The 14924-nt window shown below is 34.7% G+C and overlaps 1 protein-coding gene across 4 annotated transcripts in view; it reads right to left on the reverse strand.

The window, feature by feature from the left end:
• LOC126816272 (uncharacterized) overlaps positions 1-14545 on the reverse strand; it is a 39948-nt gene extending 25403 nt beyond the window's left edge. Inside the window, exon 1 of one of the 4 annotated variants that reach the window (XM_050542567.2) lies at positions 14483-14545. The gene's annotated coding sequence lies outside the window, so the exon portion shown is untranslated. Of the gene's footprint in view, positions 1-3672; positions 3800-10137; positions 10159-12898; positions 13048-14482 lie in introns of those variants that run through there. The other 3 variants (XM_050542565.2, XM_050542568.2, XM_050542566.2) reach the window with 3 other exon arrangements.
• Positions 14546-14924: the final 379 nt, after the last annotated feature.

The raw sequence follows: 14924 nt of genomic DNA on the forward strand, positions 1-14924 counted from the left end.
ATTTCGGACATTTCGCATTGTCGCAGAACGTTGGAAATAGCTTTAAAATTTAAGTCAAACCCACTTTCCCAGTAAAACCGTAGACATCGAATCGATCCGACAAGTAGTTTCTGAGATATGCTCAAATGGAAAAATAATAATAATAATAATAAGAAGAATAATAATCCGAACAAAAACAATAGTGTTTCACACTGGCTACGCAGTTTGAAACCCTAATAAAGCGCGACATTCATATACAGTGCAATAAAAATTGCGAATTAAAATGATGCACTGGAAATAATTTTGATATTTTTGGTTTAAAAAATATATCAGTCACCCATTCAAACACGTCTCGTATTATGCTTTCATTATGACTGAATATGGTGTAACTTTATTACCTGCATAGGGTAAATTTAAATACTCTTCTTTATTTAACAAAAAAAAAACGCAAAGCAGCTGGTGCGGAATTTACACAACGCCTATAAAGAAAATTACTCATGCTGAACATCAAATCATTTGGTATGATATGAATATATAAGATTTATAACAAAATTTAAATTTTAAAATGGTGTTTTTAACAAGAAGATTAATAATAAAATATCACTTTTAAAAGGGTCTTTTTAACAATAAGATTCAGTATTAGAAAATACACGATAAGTATATTGTGACCGACAGGTACGAGGGGTCCTTCAAATATTATTCTTCAAATCTTAAATACTGGAAATTTATAATAATTATTATCACACAGGACCGCGGATAATCTACTAGTACCTATACTACTAAGCCGGATAGACCTAAAAGGCTACATTTACAAATTTAAATGGAATTAAAATTACAATATAAGAAATAAAACAATGGTAAATAAAACATAGCTTAATCATACGATTGAAGTTACTTGGACTCAATCTTAATTTAATAAGACCAGAAACAACGTGGTCACATAATATACAGGATACAGACATTATTAAAAAAAACCATAACATTATCTTAAATGGTATAGAAAACTGAATCTTATGGGTTGAACAGAAATTGAGACAATTGAATCGTAACAAAACATTACAATTTGAATCGTAATAAAGATTAGTTTGGGAGATTTAAATAACAAATTTTACATATATAATACAGAGATTCATAACGTAAATTGAACAGATCAACAGGCCAAAGGCTATTGGAAATTGAGATTTTATTCTAGATGCATATCAAATAACAGATACAAGTTTGTATAATACTTATAAATATTTACCAAAGACCTTAGGTAAAGTGCAAAAAATAATATTTTTGTGGAGATATGTCGGTTTCAATTCTACAAAATAAAATCTAAAAGTGTTTTCTGCAAATCTCCAATGTCCTATGAGTTGGACGGTTGATGTTCATCAGTATATGAAGCCGTGCACTGAATAGTAAATTGGTTTTCAAATTAATTAGAAAGATGTTTTCGGTACATCTCCGTGCTCCTAATTTTCTGAGTTCGGTGATCGAAAGTTTTAAGCAATCCTAAAATAAATGCATTTGAAATTCCACAAAATTAATTCTGAAATCAATTCATTTTCTGTAAATCTCGGACGCTCCTATTTTCGGGTGGTTGGTCCTTGATCATCAGTCTCAACCACCCAATAGTAAATGCAGAAGAGAACAATTTCTGATGCGTAATTTTAAAAAAAAAGCTATCTTACGAATTTGTATTGTGCAGGGAATGTCGATGCATGACCTGGTAAGTACATGAGAATTTCGTCAACAAACGGACAGTTTGTAAAAAAGTAATTAGGTCTACGACTGATCAAACACATGTTGTGATGTGGGTTCAACAACGCGGGTTAAAATGTTTAGACAAATATCCTTTACCTGTATTTTTAAATGTTTTATAAAAAAAATACAATTTCAGAGGAAAAATACAAAAGCGTGCTCCAAAAAGAAACAACAGCAAAATGAATTATAGGGGAAATTTTTGAAATCTATAAGATCTCAGGAAAATCCAAGTCAAGTCTTCTAATTCGAATTTTAGACGCCCACATTTTCATGTGGACGTATTATGCCGTCGCCCCTGTCCGTCCGGACGTCCGTCGACAATTTGTATGTGGACACTCTACAGGTCACAATTTTTATCCGATTTTAACGAAACTTGAAATATAGGTATATCTCCCAAAGATCTTAGTTCCTGTCGATATTCGAGCATATCGGATCGTAACTTCCTGAATTATGGCCCTTGACTGTACGAAAAATCGCGTTTTTAGCTTGTGGTCCCTCTAGAGGTCACAATTTTTATCCAATTTCAAAGAACGTTTGAATATATCACCGTTACACCCCAATGAAGGTTAAGTACGAATTTATTGAAAATCGGACCAAAACTGCTGGATAAAATTGCCGCCCCTCGTACACAAATAGTTTTAAAATATGGTATATCAAGGTTGTGAACCCTCTAAGGGCCACAATTTTGATTCGATTTATGTTTATATCACAAAGATCTTGGTTCCTTTTGATAATCGCGCATTCCGAACGTAACTTCTTGGATCATGGCCCATGATTGTTTGAAAAATCGCATTTTTAGCTTCCAGAAGTCACAATTTGTATACAATTTTAAAACAAAAAGTTTAAATGTATTACCGTTACACATCATTGAAGGTTGAGTTCGAATTTAGTAAAAATCTGACCAAAACTGCCGGACGAAATTGCCGCTCTATGTACGCAAATAGTGTAAAAGTATGTAATTCCAAGGTTGTGTACACCCTAGAAGTGACAATATTTATCCGATTTTGATGAAACTTGATATGTATGTTTATAATCCAAAAATCTTGGTTACTTTCGATACTTGCGCATATCAGACCGTAACTTCCTGGATTATGGCCCCTGATTGTATGAAAAATCACGTTTTTATCCGATTTTACAAAACGTTTAAATGTATCACCGTTACATCCTAATGACGGTTGAGTTCGAATTTCGTGACAATCGGGCCGAAATTGCTGGCAAAATGGCCGCTCCTTGTACGCAAATTGCGTACAAGTATGTAATACGAAGGTTGGGGACTCTAGAGGTCACAATTTTTGTCCGATTTTGATGAAACTTAAAATATATCTTTATATCCCAAAGATTTCAGTCCCTTTCGATATTCGCGCATTTCAAACCATAACTTCTTGGATTATGACCCCTAATTGTACGAAAAATCGCGTTGTTTTTTTTTAGCTTGTTCTCTATCCATCTCTTGCAAAATGTGGGCGTATCTTGCCTGGCAATCGCTGTTTTGGGGTGTTTTTTTTAGTAAATCTAATATAGCTCAACCGCTTTGATTTAAATCAAATAAGAGAGAGAAATGGAGTTTAAAAAGTAAAATAAGGTTTTGAATTGGGTTGATCTGTGTAGTCGATTAAACATTTGTTACGAAATATAATGCCAAAATTCTTTACTAAAATATACTTTCATTTTCGGCTCGAACAGTCAACTGTATGGAAAATATTAGTATCTATGATAATAAATCCTTTGGCTGTATTTAATTCAAAATAATGCTGGCCGGTCATTTGAAATTACAAATAAAACTATAACCCAAAAAACTTATTTGAAAATAATGATAATAAATCCTTGGGGTGTATTTAATTCAAAATAATGCTGGCCTGTCATTTGAAATTACAAATAAAACTATAACCCAAAAAACTTATTTGAAAATATTTCACATTAGATCCAATTGTAAGACAACTGACTCACCTTGTTTGTTAGCGAGGAATATAATTTCCTTCAACTGCAGGTTATTTCTATATAACAGCAGTTATGGATTTTATTCACAGTAGGATATCTGTGTGTGTTGTTTGGTTGGTTATATAAACTAGATTATTCACGAAACACAATCAATGCGCAAATAGAAATAGGGACCGAAAATAGAAATTCATAAACAAATTCATAGGGTTATAAAATGAAATGGGGTTTAACGTCCTACTGTTCTGCTCCGAACTGGGCTAATGAAGACGGGCATACGCCATACAGTGTGCTATGAGGGAAATTTTTGCTCGAACAGCGGCACTACGGCCTACTCTTATATCGAATTCAAACTGTCAAGGGATCTTTTACGTGCACGCCAATGAGTACACGGGACCTCAGTTTTTCGTCCCATCCGAATGACTAGACAGCTGTCCTTGTCAGGCCCTCCGTCCTGCATCACTGACAAGGGAGAACTACGCCGGAAAATCTGGATGAACTTTCTCGGCCAATGCAGGGATCGAACACTCGACATTGGACGAGAAAGAGTTATAGTGCTATAGACTTTTTTATAACCTATTGAAATGAGACATAGTTTGAAATGGAACAGTATTGTTCACCGGTACTAACATATTTTTTAAATCGGCGGTGACATTATGAAAGGACGACAATGACGATCAGAATGTCCATGCTCATATTGAAATCAAGTACATGTGGTATGGAAGCTGGCTCCTGCTATTTTTTTTTTTTTTTTTTTTTTTTTGATGATTTCGCCTTTTAGAGCGCGAACAAAAAATTTTAAAGGAGCTAAATTGCTAAAATTTAGACCTAGAAATTGACACAAATGGGTCGCAACGCATAATAATGTAATATGAATGTATATAAACTGATATAGTATATGTAGTATTACATTCAATCGTTTCTGTTTTTACTATTACTTATAATCGAATGACAGTCTCTAGCGTCTGGTTATTCCAGTTTACACTGATAAGAATAAGTTTGACATGACTTGTGGAATATGTCTAGCCTCGTTCTTCGAGTCCCTTGTTACAAACGCATTATGGTACACGATCCGTGTACCAATAGTAAAATGTTTATTTTGTCTTAAATATTAGATATCAGAAGCTTATCTTTTCCCGGTAAGATTACAACATCAATGTTGATTTAAAGTAACAAATAATTTGTGTTTTCAATTTCGTAGACTTTGGATGATATTAAGTTAGAGACTTAGACACTTAATGTGTTGCAACAACATCAAAAAGTGGCGCTTCTCGCATTGTCACACGTTCTTGTCGTCACTTCCGTATTTTACTACGCGAAAATGCGACAAAACTGAAACGACATAGCAGAAGTTTATTTTAGGTTTCATATTATTATTATTATTATTTATTACAGCATATTTATAATGCGCCCTTTCATATAACGGGGCTTTTATATGGCTGATGGTGGCCATGTAAAATTTTATTTTACGAGAAATGGTCTCGAATGGTGGCTGATAGTGGACTTGCCCTTTTCATAACCCGACCACACGACATATAATACATTCAGTGCAAAGACCCGACATACTAAACTTGCGACCCCACTCCCTTATTACTTACAAAGTTATTGCTCTTGTATTAAAAGTTCATCATAGTGATTTTCGTTTTGATCGAATTTGTTTATTTGTAGCATTGGCTTACAGCTATGAACACTCCACTTAAAATAAGAATGTTGGCCCGCGTCACTCGTTTTTATACTTACACCTGTTTTTATCTATTTAAATTCTAACTGTGACAGACTAATTTGGATTTTTAACCCGTGTGTTCTAGGCAAATTTAGATTAGAGTTTAGGTAACATTCTGTTGATTCTAGAGCATTAACTAAATGTCGGAAGGTATTTGTCAATGAGTGCAATCCATGTAAAAGTATCTATGAGTGTGTAAACTTTATCTAAATACTAAACACCACACTGAACTGTGGAGCTAACGTTAACTGTTCTAATTAAAGTAGGGCAGAATTTAATGAATTTTAACACCTTCAAATAAAATCACCAGAGTTATGCAATGGCATGAAGTCAGGGAGCGAGACAAGACTACATTAATAAATCAATGAATAAATAAATAAATAAATAAATAATAATAATCTTAATCAAAATAAATCAAAATATATAAGAGGCTGATATGATAGACCGATGATAACATTCGATAAAGGCTGACAACTTAATGCGTGATTATGAATTTCCACAGTTTTAGTCACACAATGTTTCAATGACAGGAATTCTGAAGGATGAATTCAATGCGTGACACTGAATTTCGATGAGTTCAGCAAATTGTGGGGAAAATGTCCCAAACATTGGACCTATAGGGCCAACACAAGGTTTCGATGTTAAAACCTCCGATCTATTGAGCGAGTACAACAAAGAATTCTCAGACTTAAGAATTTATTGAACATTTAATCACTGTTTATGAGAAATATCTTAGATCCAGAAAGATACAGCTATTTAGATAACATTTCAGGCCTAAAGAAAGACCTGCAATTGGCAGATTTAGCTCTTGCATAATCTATGTTTAAAGATACATTATGGGAGATTATATAAAGAGCTGACAGTTCTCAATATAATAGTTAAAAACTAGATAATGTAAAGGGAATTTGCTGAAAATTTCAGTCAAATTGATCCACTCTAAACCGAGATATTAGCAATTGAATTTTCGGTCTAGCCTCTATCATCATTACTGAAGTTGGTACGATAAAAAACATAGTCTCGATTATCCATTTCATGATTAAATTATGAATGAAAGTCGAGCAGAAAATTGGAACCTAATCCAATAAATCGCAGGCTAGCGATGCCATCAAGAGTTGATTATGGTCTGGATAAGTTAATTAATGTCTAATTAATAATTTAGAAAGCATTTCAGGTCTAAAGAAAGACCTGCAATAGGCAGATTTAGCTCTTGCATAATGTATGTTTTAAGTAGGGCCTGGTCTGGATAAGTTAATTAATGTCTAATTAATAATTTAGAAAGCATTTCAGGTCTAAAGAAAGACCTGTAATAGGCAGATTTAGCTCTTGCACAATGTATGTTTTAAGTAGGGCCTATGAATTTGTTATAGCGTTCATTTTCTCATTGCCTACTAATCTCTTTTTAATAATTTCTTAAGGTAAAGGTAACCCCATTTGCACAATAATATCAACAGCATTTCAGACCTAAAGAAAGACCTACATTAGGCAGATTTAGCTCTTGCATAATGTATGTTTAAATATGAGAATGTTTTGTGAACTCGGCCCACGTATAGATACCAGTTCTTATTGATTCCTGATGTGAAATTATTATAGTATCATTTTCTCATTGCCTACTAATCTCTTTTTAATCATTTCGTAGTAAGGTACGGGTAACTCCATTTGCACAATAATATCAATATTGTGTTACACTTTTTTTTTTTTTTTTTTTTTTTGAATAAGAGCATTCAACGTTGTTTGGTCCAAATGGTCGCGGTATTGATTATTTGTATGGGTTGATTTCCATAAGAACTTCAACGCAGCACAATACAAACCATTATGCATGTTAAAATGAGGTAACTGTGCTTGTATTTGGACTAATAGGTTAAAGTCTCTATAATAAATTGAAAATTGATATTCATATCTCGTGTACATTCACCATATTAAAGGAGCTAAATCGCTAACATTTGGGACCTAGAAATCACATAAGTGGGTCGCAACGCATATAATACTGTAATATGAATGTATATAAACTGATTTACATTTAATGGTTTCCATTTTTACTCCAATTTCAAATCAGTTATGTTCGGCGAAATAAGTCAGCAATCTCAATCGAATGCAAATTTCTAGCGTCTAGTTATTCTAGTCTACATAATTCCATTTGATTTGGTGCAATGTGTCTAGCCTCGTCCCTCGAGTCTCTCAATACAACTGGGGCTGAAGCGCATTATGGTACACGATTCGTGTACCAATGTTAAAAAAATTATTTTATCTTAAATATCGGATATCAGAGGCTCATCTTTTCCCGGTAAGTTTACATCATCAATGTTGATTTAAATTGACCAATAATTCGTGTTTTCGATGTCGAAGATTTTGGAGGATTTTGAGTTACGGACTTAGGTCCTTTAATTCTTTCTTTCCGCAGACCGCAAAAAGATTTGTTTGAACTAAGTAAAATAAACAGCATTAAAAAATATCCGGATCAGCGCGATACAGTTCGAGGCTACAATTCAAGCCTGTTTGTCGTGTCTTAAATTGGAGCATTTCATTGGAGAGTAAGTTACCTGCATTATTAGAATTAGCCAATTGAATGCCTTCATATATTTTTAATATCAACACTTGATAACCCGCCGTGGTCACTCCTGTAATAGCAGTTCAATCATATATATAGAAACGGACTGCAAGAATTATAAATGTCTCGGGTTCTAATTAGAGCATAGGTCGTGGGGAAGGGGAGAGAGAGAGAGATAAATGGAGTTTAACGTCCACTCGACACAAACCTGTCATTTCGGGACTAACATATGGTTTAATTTTATTTCAATAGGGGTCTTTAGCAGTGGTAGGAAACCGGAGAACCCGGAGAAAACCCACGAGGTTGGACAGGCGACCCTACTCCTTGTCACGTACAACCGGGGATTCGAAACCACGCCAGTTGACTCAATGACATGCTTTATGATACAGCGCGCACGTGCTAACCATTCGGCTATCCCCCCCCCCCCCCTTGGGAAGGGGAGAGTGGAGAGCAAAACTAATGTACAAATATGTGTTCATTTAGGTTCGCTAGACCGCCCCCTCCCCTATAACCGCCAACCCTGTACCCTCAATATGTTTCATCTATATAAATAAAATCAAAGATGTCTGTGTGTATGTTCGCCCATTTCGTCGCCTCGATCCAGTCCCACATGTGGTATCAAATCCGGTTTTCGGCAGTTCACCAACTTAAACGAAATGAAATGAAATGGAGTTGAACGTCCTATTGTTCACCAACTTAAACTCTTTCCAGACAATCTGGCAGCAGGGCTGCCAGGTGAGGCTATTTTTAGGTATTAATCAATTACTAATTGTGAAGTTGGCCTAAAATATGAATGAATATAGGCCTAGTTAAAGATGCTCATATCTTGCAATGTAATTTCGGGCCTCCTAAATTGGACCTGTATTTTTTACAACCGGTTTCTGGGTCAAGATCACAGATCTTGGGCCCGGGCCGAAGTCGGGTATCCAGCTAGTATTTAAAGGCTTAATACCACTCTTGTTGTAACTGAATAATATGTCCCAATCTTTATTCTGGTCAACAAATAGTACTATTTTACAATATTCCAATTAATTGATGATACAAATTTCATCTTAACATACCTAATTTAAAAAAATTGGAAAAATAAAACTAAATGATTTGAAAAGCCTAACGTAAACCTTTTCAAATGTGACTTGGATTTAAAAATATTTTCTAATCCTCTGGACAAGTAAAATAGGATGTAATGGATAATTTACACAACAGGTAGGACACTTAAACATCTAATACTTAGAATAAGGCTATTATTTATTTTCTGGGGCTGTCAAGCCAGCAAGAGTGTTATTGTCCCTTTATAATTTGGAATACAAACACGGATAGAGAGAACACACGCGAAGATTTTTTATTTTATTGTGTAAATTGAACCCCGCTGAGCTTTAAATCGTATATGTTATATAATATAGATAGTTATTGTTGTCTGTGTGAACTATAATAATCTCTACCAGCTTGTTTCACACTGTAAGTCGCGGTGGCTCAATGAATAAGACGATGACTAGCTAGCCTGTAGGTCTCGGGTTCGCTCCCGGTATTGGCTGAGAAAGTTCCTAAGGATTTCCCATTGTCTGTTTGAAGTGCTCTATAAATTCAAGTTATTTCAAAATCATTAGAGCTCTTTGTATTCCACTTTAGACAACCATGCCCTGATTGAAACAAATGAGTGAGCAACCGGACTCTCGCTTAAAGGTACATTATGGAAGATTAGATAAAGAGCTAGCAGTTCTCACCATAATGGTTAAAATTAGATAATGTAAAGGGAATATGCTGATAATTTCAGTCAAATTACATTACTCTAACCCGAGAAAACCTTAGCCTCGATTGTCATCGTTACCGCTGCCACGATAATAAACAAAGTCTCGATTATCCAGTTTGCGGTTAATCATCAATCATCAGATTGGATTCAAATTCAATGAAAATCGGACACATAAGATGGCATCGACAGTTGATTTTAGTCTTTCCATGTTAATAAATGTCTAATTAATAGTTTATAGAACATTCCAGGCCTAAAGAAATACCTGCAATAGGCAGATAAAAACAACTTAAAACACATTTGTTTAATCAGGCCTTTAACTGACTCTGTATACAATAGTTAACATGTCCATGATCTTGTTGTTTACTTATGATTACATTGTCACTTTGTAAAGTGCCCCTGAACATGTTATATGAAAGGGCGCACTATAAATATGCTGTAATAATAATAATAATAATAATTTACCTCTTGCATAATGTATGCTTAAGTTTTGCGAAGTTAAGATCCATTAAACTTGATGGGAGTTAGGTCGTATGTCAATGTGTTCTCTCAGTTTAATATTACACAAAAACCATTCAATTTTATATAATAATCCAACTATTTCACCGTAGATCACGAACATTTATTAAACAATAAACAAACTAACAAGGTCCCGTTAACTTACACATTTTTAAATCATAAATTAACAATTGAAATATGAATGGGGCATTGTTCTCTAACAGGTTTCCTTTCAGGACATGTTTAATAACTTTTACCACCTACCTTTCACTCTATTTTTATCTTTAATTTTAAATATCTGCGGTTAATTAATAATCCTACCAACTTGTGGCTTCCTTGTGCCGCATAATTTTAAAATTCTTATACAATTTGTGATGAATATAAACAAAAGTCTTAGTGTGTTCTCATGTTATAAAGAAATACTTGAGCGTTGTTAGTATTAAGACACGCGCGCTACATATAAATGCTACATAATGCCCCCGTCAGACTGGGGTGGCGTCCTTACTGCGCTGCTGCGACCGTACGGCGACCAGAAAATACACAAGGTCGCCGGCAAACGTGAACACAACGTGTCCCAAAAAATTACAAACTTGAAAAAAGTCGCGTTCTCACAGCTTTCCAGACCATTCGCATAAGCTTGGCGTTTGCTCTGAACATGCTCAAAATAAACGCCGTGACTCGGCGATCATTAGCGACCATGGACACCACAGCACGATATCTGGTGTTTCCACCACGCTTTTACTACGCTTATGGTATAATTGGTAAGCCCGTAGTTTGTCGTATTATCTGATTCCCATTCTCAAATATGGCGTTGTAGATTAGAAAATGTATAATGTTTTGGAACGTAGCTTTTTCGAAAACTACAGCGTCAGTGTTTTATAATCCATTTAGTATCCTGTATGTAAATGGCATCAAGTTGTTGTTGCTTAATTTAAAACAAAATCTCCATGTCCAGTTTAGGCTAGGTGTTTACTTTTTAAGAAAATTACAAGAGAGATTAATTAATTTGGAAAATATCAGCGAAATATCATAATTCTTTTTTGGGAAAACCCGATAATTATGGCAAAAATACCAGGATCAAAAGAGGGCTCTAACTTTAGCTACAAACCTTTTTTTTAGGGGCGGGGGGAGGTCAAGGTGGATGGATAACCTACATGTGATGTGTGCCTCGTTGAAACTGCAAAAAAATGCCGAAAAAATTCAAAGTCATAAAGACTCCATAATAGTAATAAAATATTATACGATATGTGCACCACGTTCAAACGGTAAAACATTGCAGAAAAAACTCAAAGTTATAAGGGGTCTTAATAGTAATAAAATATCACACTAGAGGCTATATTAGTTTTTTTTAATATTAACTATAAATTATATTGATTATGTACCTTACTATTCAAATATAATTCACGAGTTACTGATCTAAATAAGTAAACGATTATATTACGTTATATACACAGTCGTAAAAGATGCGTAACTGGTAACTGGTGTTTTTTTTTTAGCCAATTAAATTGGTTAATGACCGTTAAGGGCTTTGCCATTTTGAATTTTTCAAAAGCTCGTTTATATCATTCATGTACTTACGTTTTTAAAGAAATCCAAACTATTTCTACCGTATACTGTGATTAGAATACAGTGAATTATTGTAAGAACAGTATTTAAAGTAGCTATATCTTTAACTCAGTATTATTAATCCTAGAACATTTTGTTGAGGTATTAGAAAAATAAAATAAAGCTGGTTGAAGTATATCTAGATAAAAAAACATTTCCTATTAAGTATAAATCGGTATTTGAGTAAAATGCACCATACTGCCCGGACCAGTTGATGCCAATTTCAAGTTATCCTAGCCCGAACCTACACTCTCGCCAACAATCACGGGCCCTAACCTGATTTACATCTTAACGGCCTTGGCGAAAATTGAGTTGGCCTTATAAAATAGATCTAGCCATGTAAATAATGCACATGCCATAGAACCAATGATCACCGCCTTGTGATGTGACGTCAAATTAGAAGGCAGTCATCATTTACAGAGTTATAAGAAGACTTTAGCAATTGCTCTATGAAACAGATTGAAGTGAAATGTCAAACTGTAATCCCGACGTACACTGGACTAATCATTGCACAAACGAACGCCATTCAATTTGGACTGCCGAAGCATTTCTCCGAAAATAACTGATTACTATATTAATGTAAAATATTAATGTAAATCAGTTTGTATAAATTCATATTACATTAATTTGTGCTTTTCGACCCATTCTCCTCCATATTATATTCCAAAGAATACAGGGTTCAAATCGTTTATGTTTTATATTTACAATAATGTTTTCTTGCCCTAGTCAAATTGTTACACGCCACAACAAGAAGAAAAACGACGAACTAATATTTACAATTGTGTCGGAAAGCCATACACAGGACTCCGCTACACAACATTCAAATTATTTACAAACAAATCGACAAAAAGATTAGAAATCATCGTATTTATTTATCTGTGTTGATATCAAGGGTTTGACTATTAACCATATTATTGAAGGATTATCTTCCTTTCAGGTTAAAATCCGTAAAACATACCTCAAGATGGAAAATCTGCGTAACTAAACTGCGTATGGTTCATCTTTGATTAAAATGATCTTAATCTGAATAGAAATTATTTTAGAACCACTATTGGTTTCAGTGATTAAAACTATAAATGCCAATTTCATGACGAATCTATAAATAATTAAATATATAAATTACCTTTCATGTTGTCCATGTATACCCGCGGTACGAAAAGGCTGAAGTGTAACGAATGTTTGGGTCCGATTCAACTAGGCTACGAGTGTTGTATCACTAGTTTTGTAAACTTAGAAGCCATAGCTTAATATTGTATTTAACCAGCGCGCAGACGTCACTGAAAGGTAAATAAAACATGAAGTTGAAATCAATAAATAAACAGATGACGGAAAATTTCTACGTGTATCTTTCTAGAAATCGCGAGACTGCAACACTGACCAAGGAGCGAATGCAAAAATGAAATGGGGTTTAACGTCCTACTGTTCTGCGAATGCAATAATAGTTGTAAAGAAGGCGTAAACCAGAACTATTTAGTACTATGTCTTTGGTACGATTTCTTTCGGGTATTTTTGTTTGTTTTTTGTTTATTTGTTGTTTTTTTTTGTGTTTTGGGGGTTTTTTTTGCTGGGGGGGGGGGGGGTCTAATGCGCACGAATTAATCATAAGGTCTGTCATTGTTTTGCGCGTAGTGTGGTCCTCCTGCTAGGCTAAAAACCCAACGTGCAAGTGAATTATTGAAATAGAATTGAACATTAATTATGCTAGTTCAGAATTGACCGGGTTTGTGTCGAGTGGATGCTAAACCCCATTTCTCCACCTCTTTGTAACACCAAATCATTGCGGCATTGGCACATTAATTAAAAATAGAGATCAAAGCCCAATAGTGACCGGATTAATATCTCCTCAAGATTCTTTTCAAGGTTTTAATTAAACCAAGCAATTTTATTTGAAACTACCAAAGATACAGTATTTAAATCAGTCGCATCTTTTAGGAGGCCTGAAACTTGAACTGTTATGGGAGCTCTTCCTAACCATGCAGCAACGAGGCCTGGATAACCGCTGTTATCAATGAGGTTGTTCCATGCAGGAAGGGGGCAGGGGGTCATGAAAAAATTAAAACAAACCACTATTATAGTACAATGGCTATTCCCTTTAAATTTTCCAATTTTACATGTGTGGAGTACTGGTCCCGCCACTAAAGCCAACCTCATAATCTTAAGCAAGGTGAATAAAGTCGCCTTTGGGGTCTCTCATCTATACATAGTAACGATCCTGCCACTACAGCAGTCATATTTATTAAGCATAATATTTTAGGTACCCTGAAGCTTGAACGTCATTAGTTTCTCATTTAGATCCACCTCTGGGTTAAATTATATCAACAATTTTAAATTACTATTTTAATTGGGCTAACGAAAATATTTAACTTATGTAACACATGTGTAAAAACTGATAAAAAAAGATTCGGATTTTGCGGTTTGTGGTAATGGATTCTTCTATTCTTACCCGTGCGTTGCACAGTGAGTAAGATACTGGCTAGTTAACCTGGAAAGTTCATCGAGATTTTTCGGCGTGGTTCCCCATTGTCAGTGGAGCCGGGTCTGACAAGGACAGCGTCTGTGCACGTACAGAAACCATTGCCCTTGACAGTTGGAATTCGAAATAAGAGAAGGCTGTAGTGTCGCTGTGTGGGTAAATTTCCCTCATATATCACTGCATGGCATATGTCGGTCTTCAAAGTAGGACGTTAAACCTCATTTCATTTCTTACCTGTACCTAATTACAAGTAGGCTGGTAATACAGCATAAATATCTCCAAAAGCTACCATTCCTTACACTGTGGTTTACTCCACTATATGCACGGATAATTTTGTTATACAATAGAGATAATAAAAAAAAAACAATTTTATTTCATTTCCATAAAAAAATATTTTAATGCGATTTAATGTAGAAAGAATTCTTCTCTAATCTCTACACACCTAATCCGTGTATTTCGCAATATACTATAATTTTTACTCTTTCTCGAACATCCGTTACAGATTATTCAAAGATACATTCGCACGATAGTATTTATAGGGTAGTTATTTCCAATAAAAGTATGTCAAATCTGGTATTATATGGAAAGTAGAGACGCCCGATCTTCATAGAAAAATACTGGATTCCCTTCTGCAGGGCTCACACTGGCTTTCATTTCTCCCCCGCCAAAATGGATA

The sequence above is a fragment of the Patella vulgata genome, chromosome 3 (genome assembly GCF_932274485.2).
Source record: "Patella vulgata chromosome 3, xgPatVulg1.2, whole genome shotgun sequence".
In the NCBI taxonomy this organism is placed as follows: Eukaryota; Metazoa; Mollusca; class Gastropoda; family Patellidae; genus Patella; species Patella vulgata.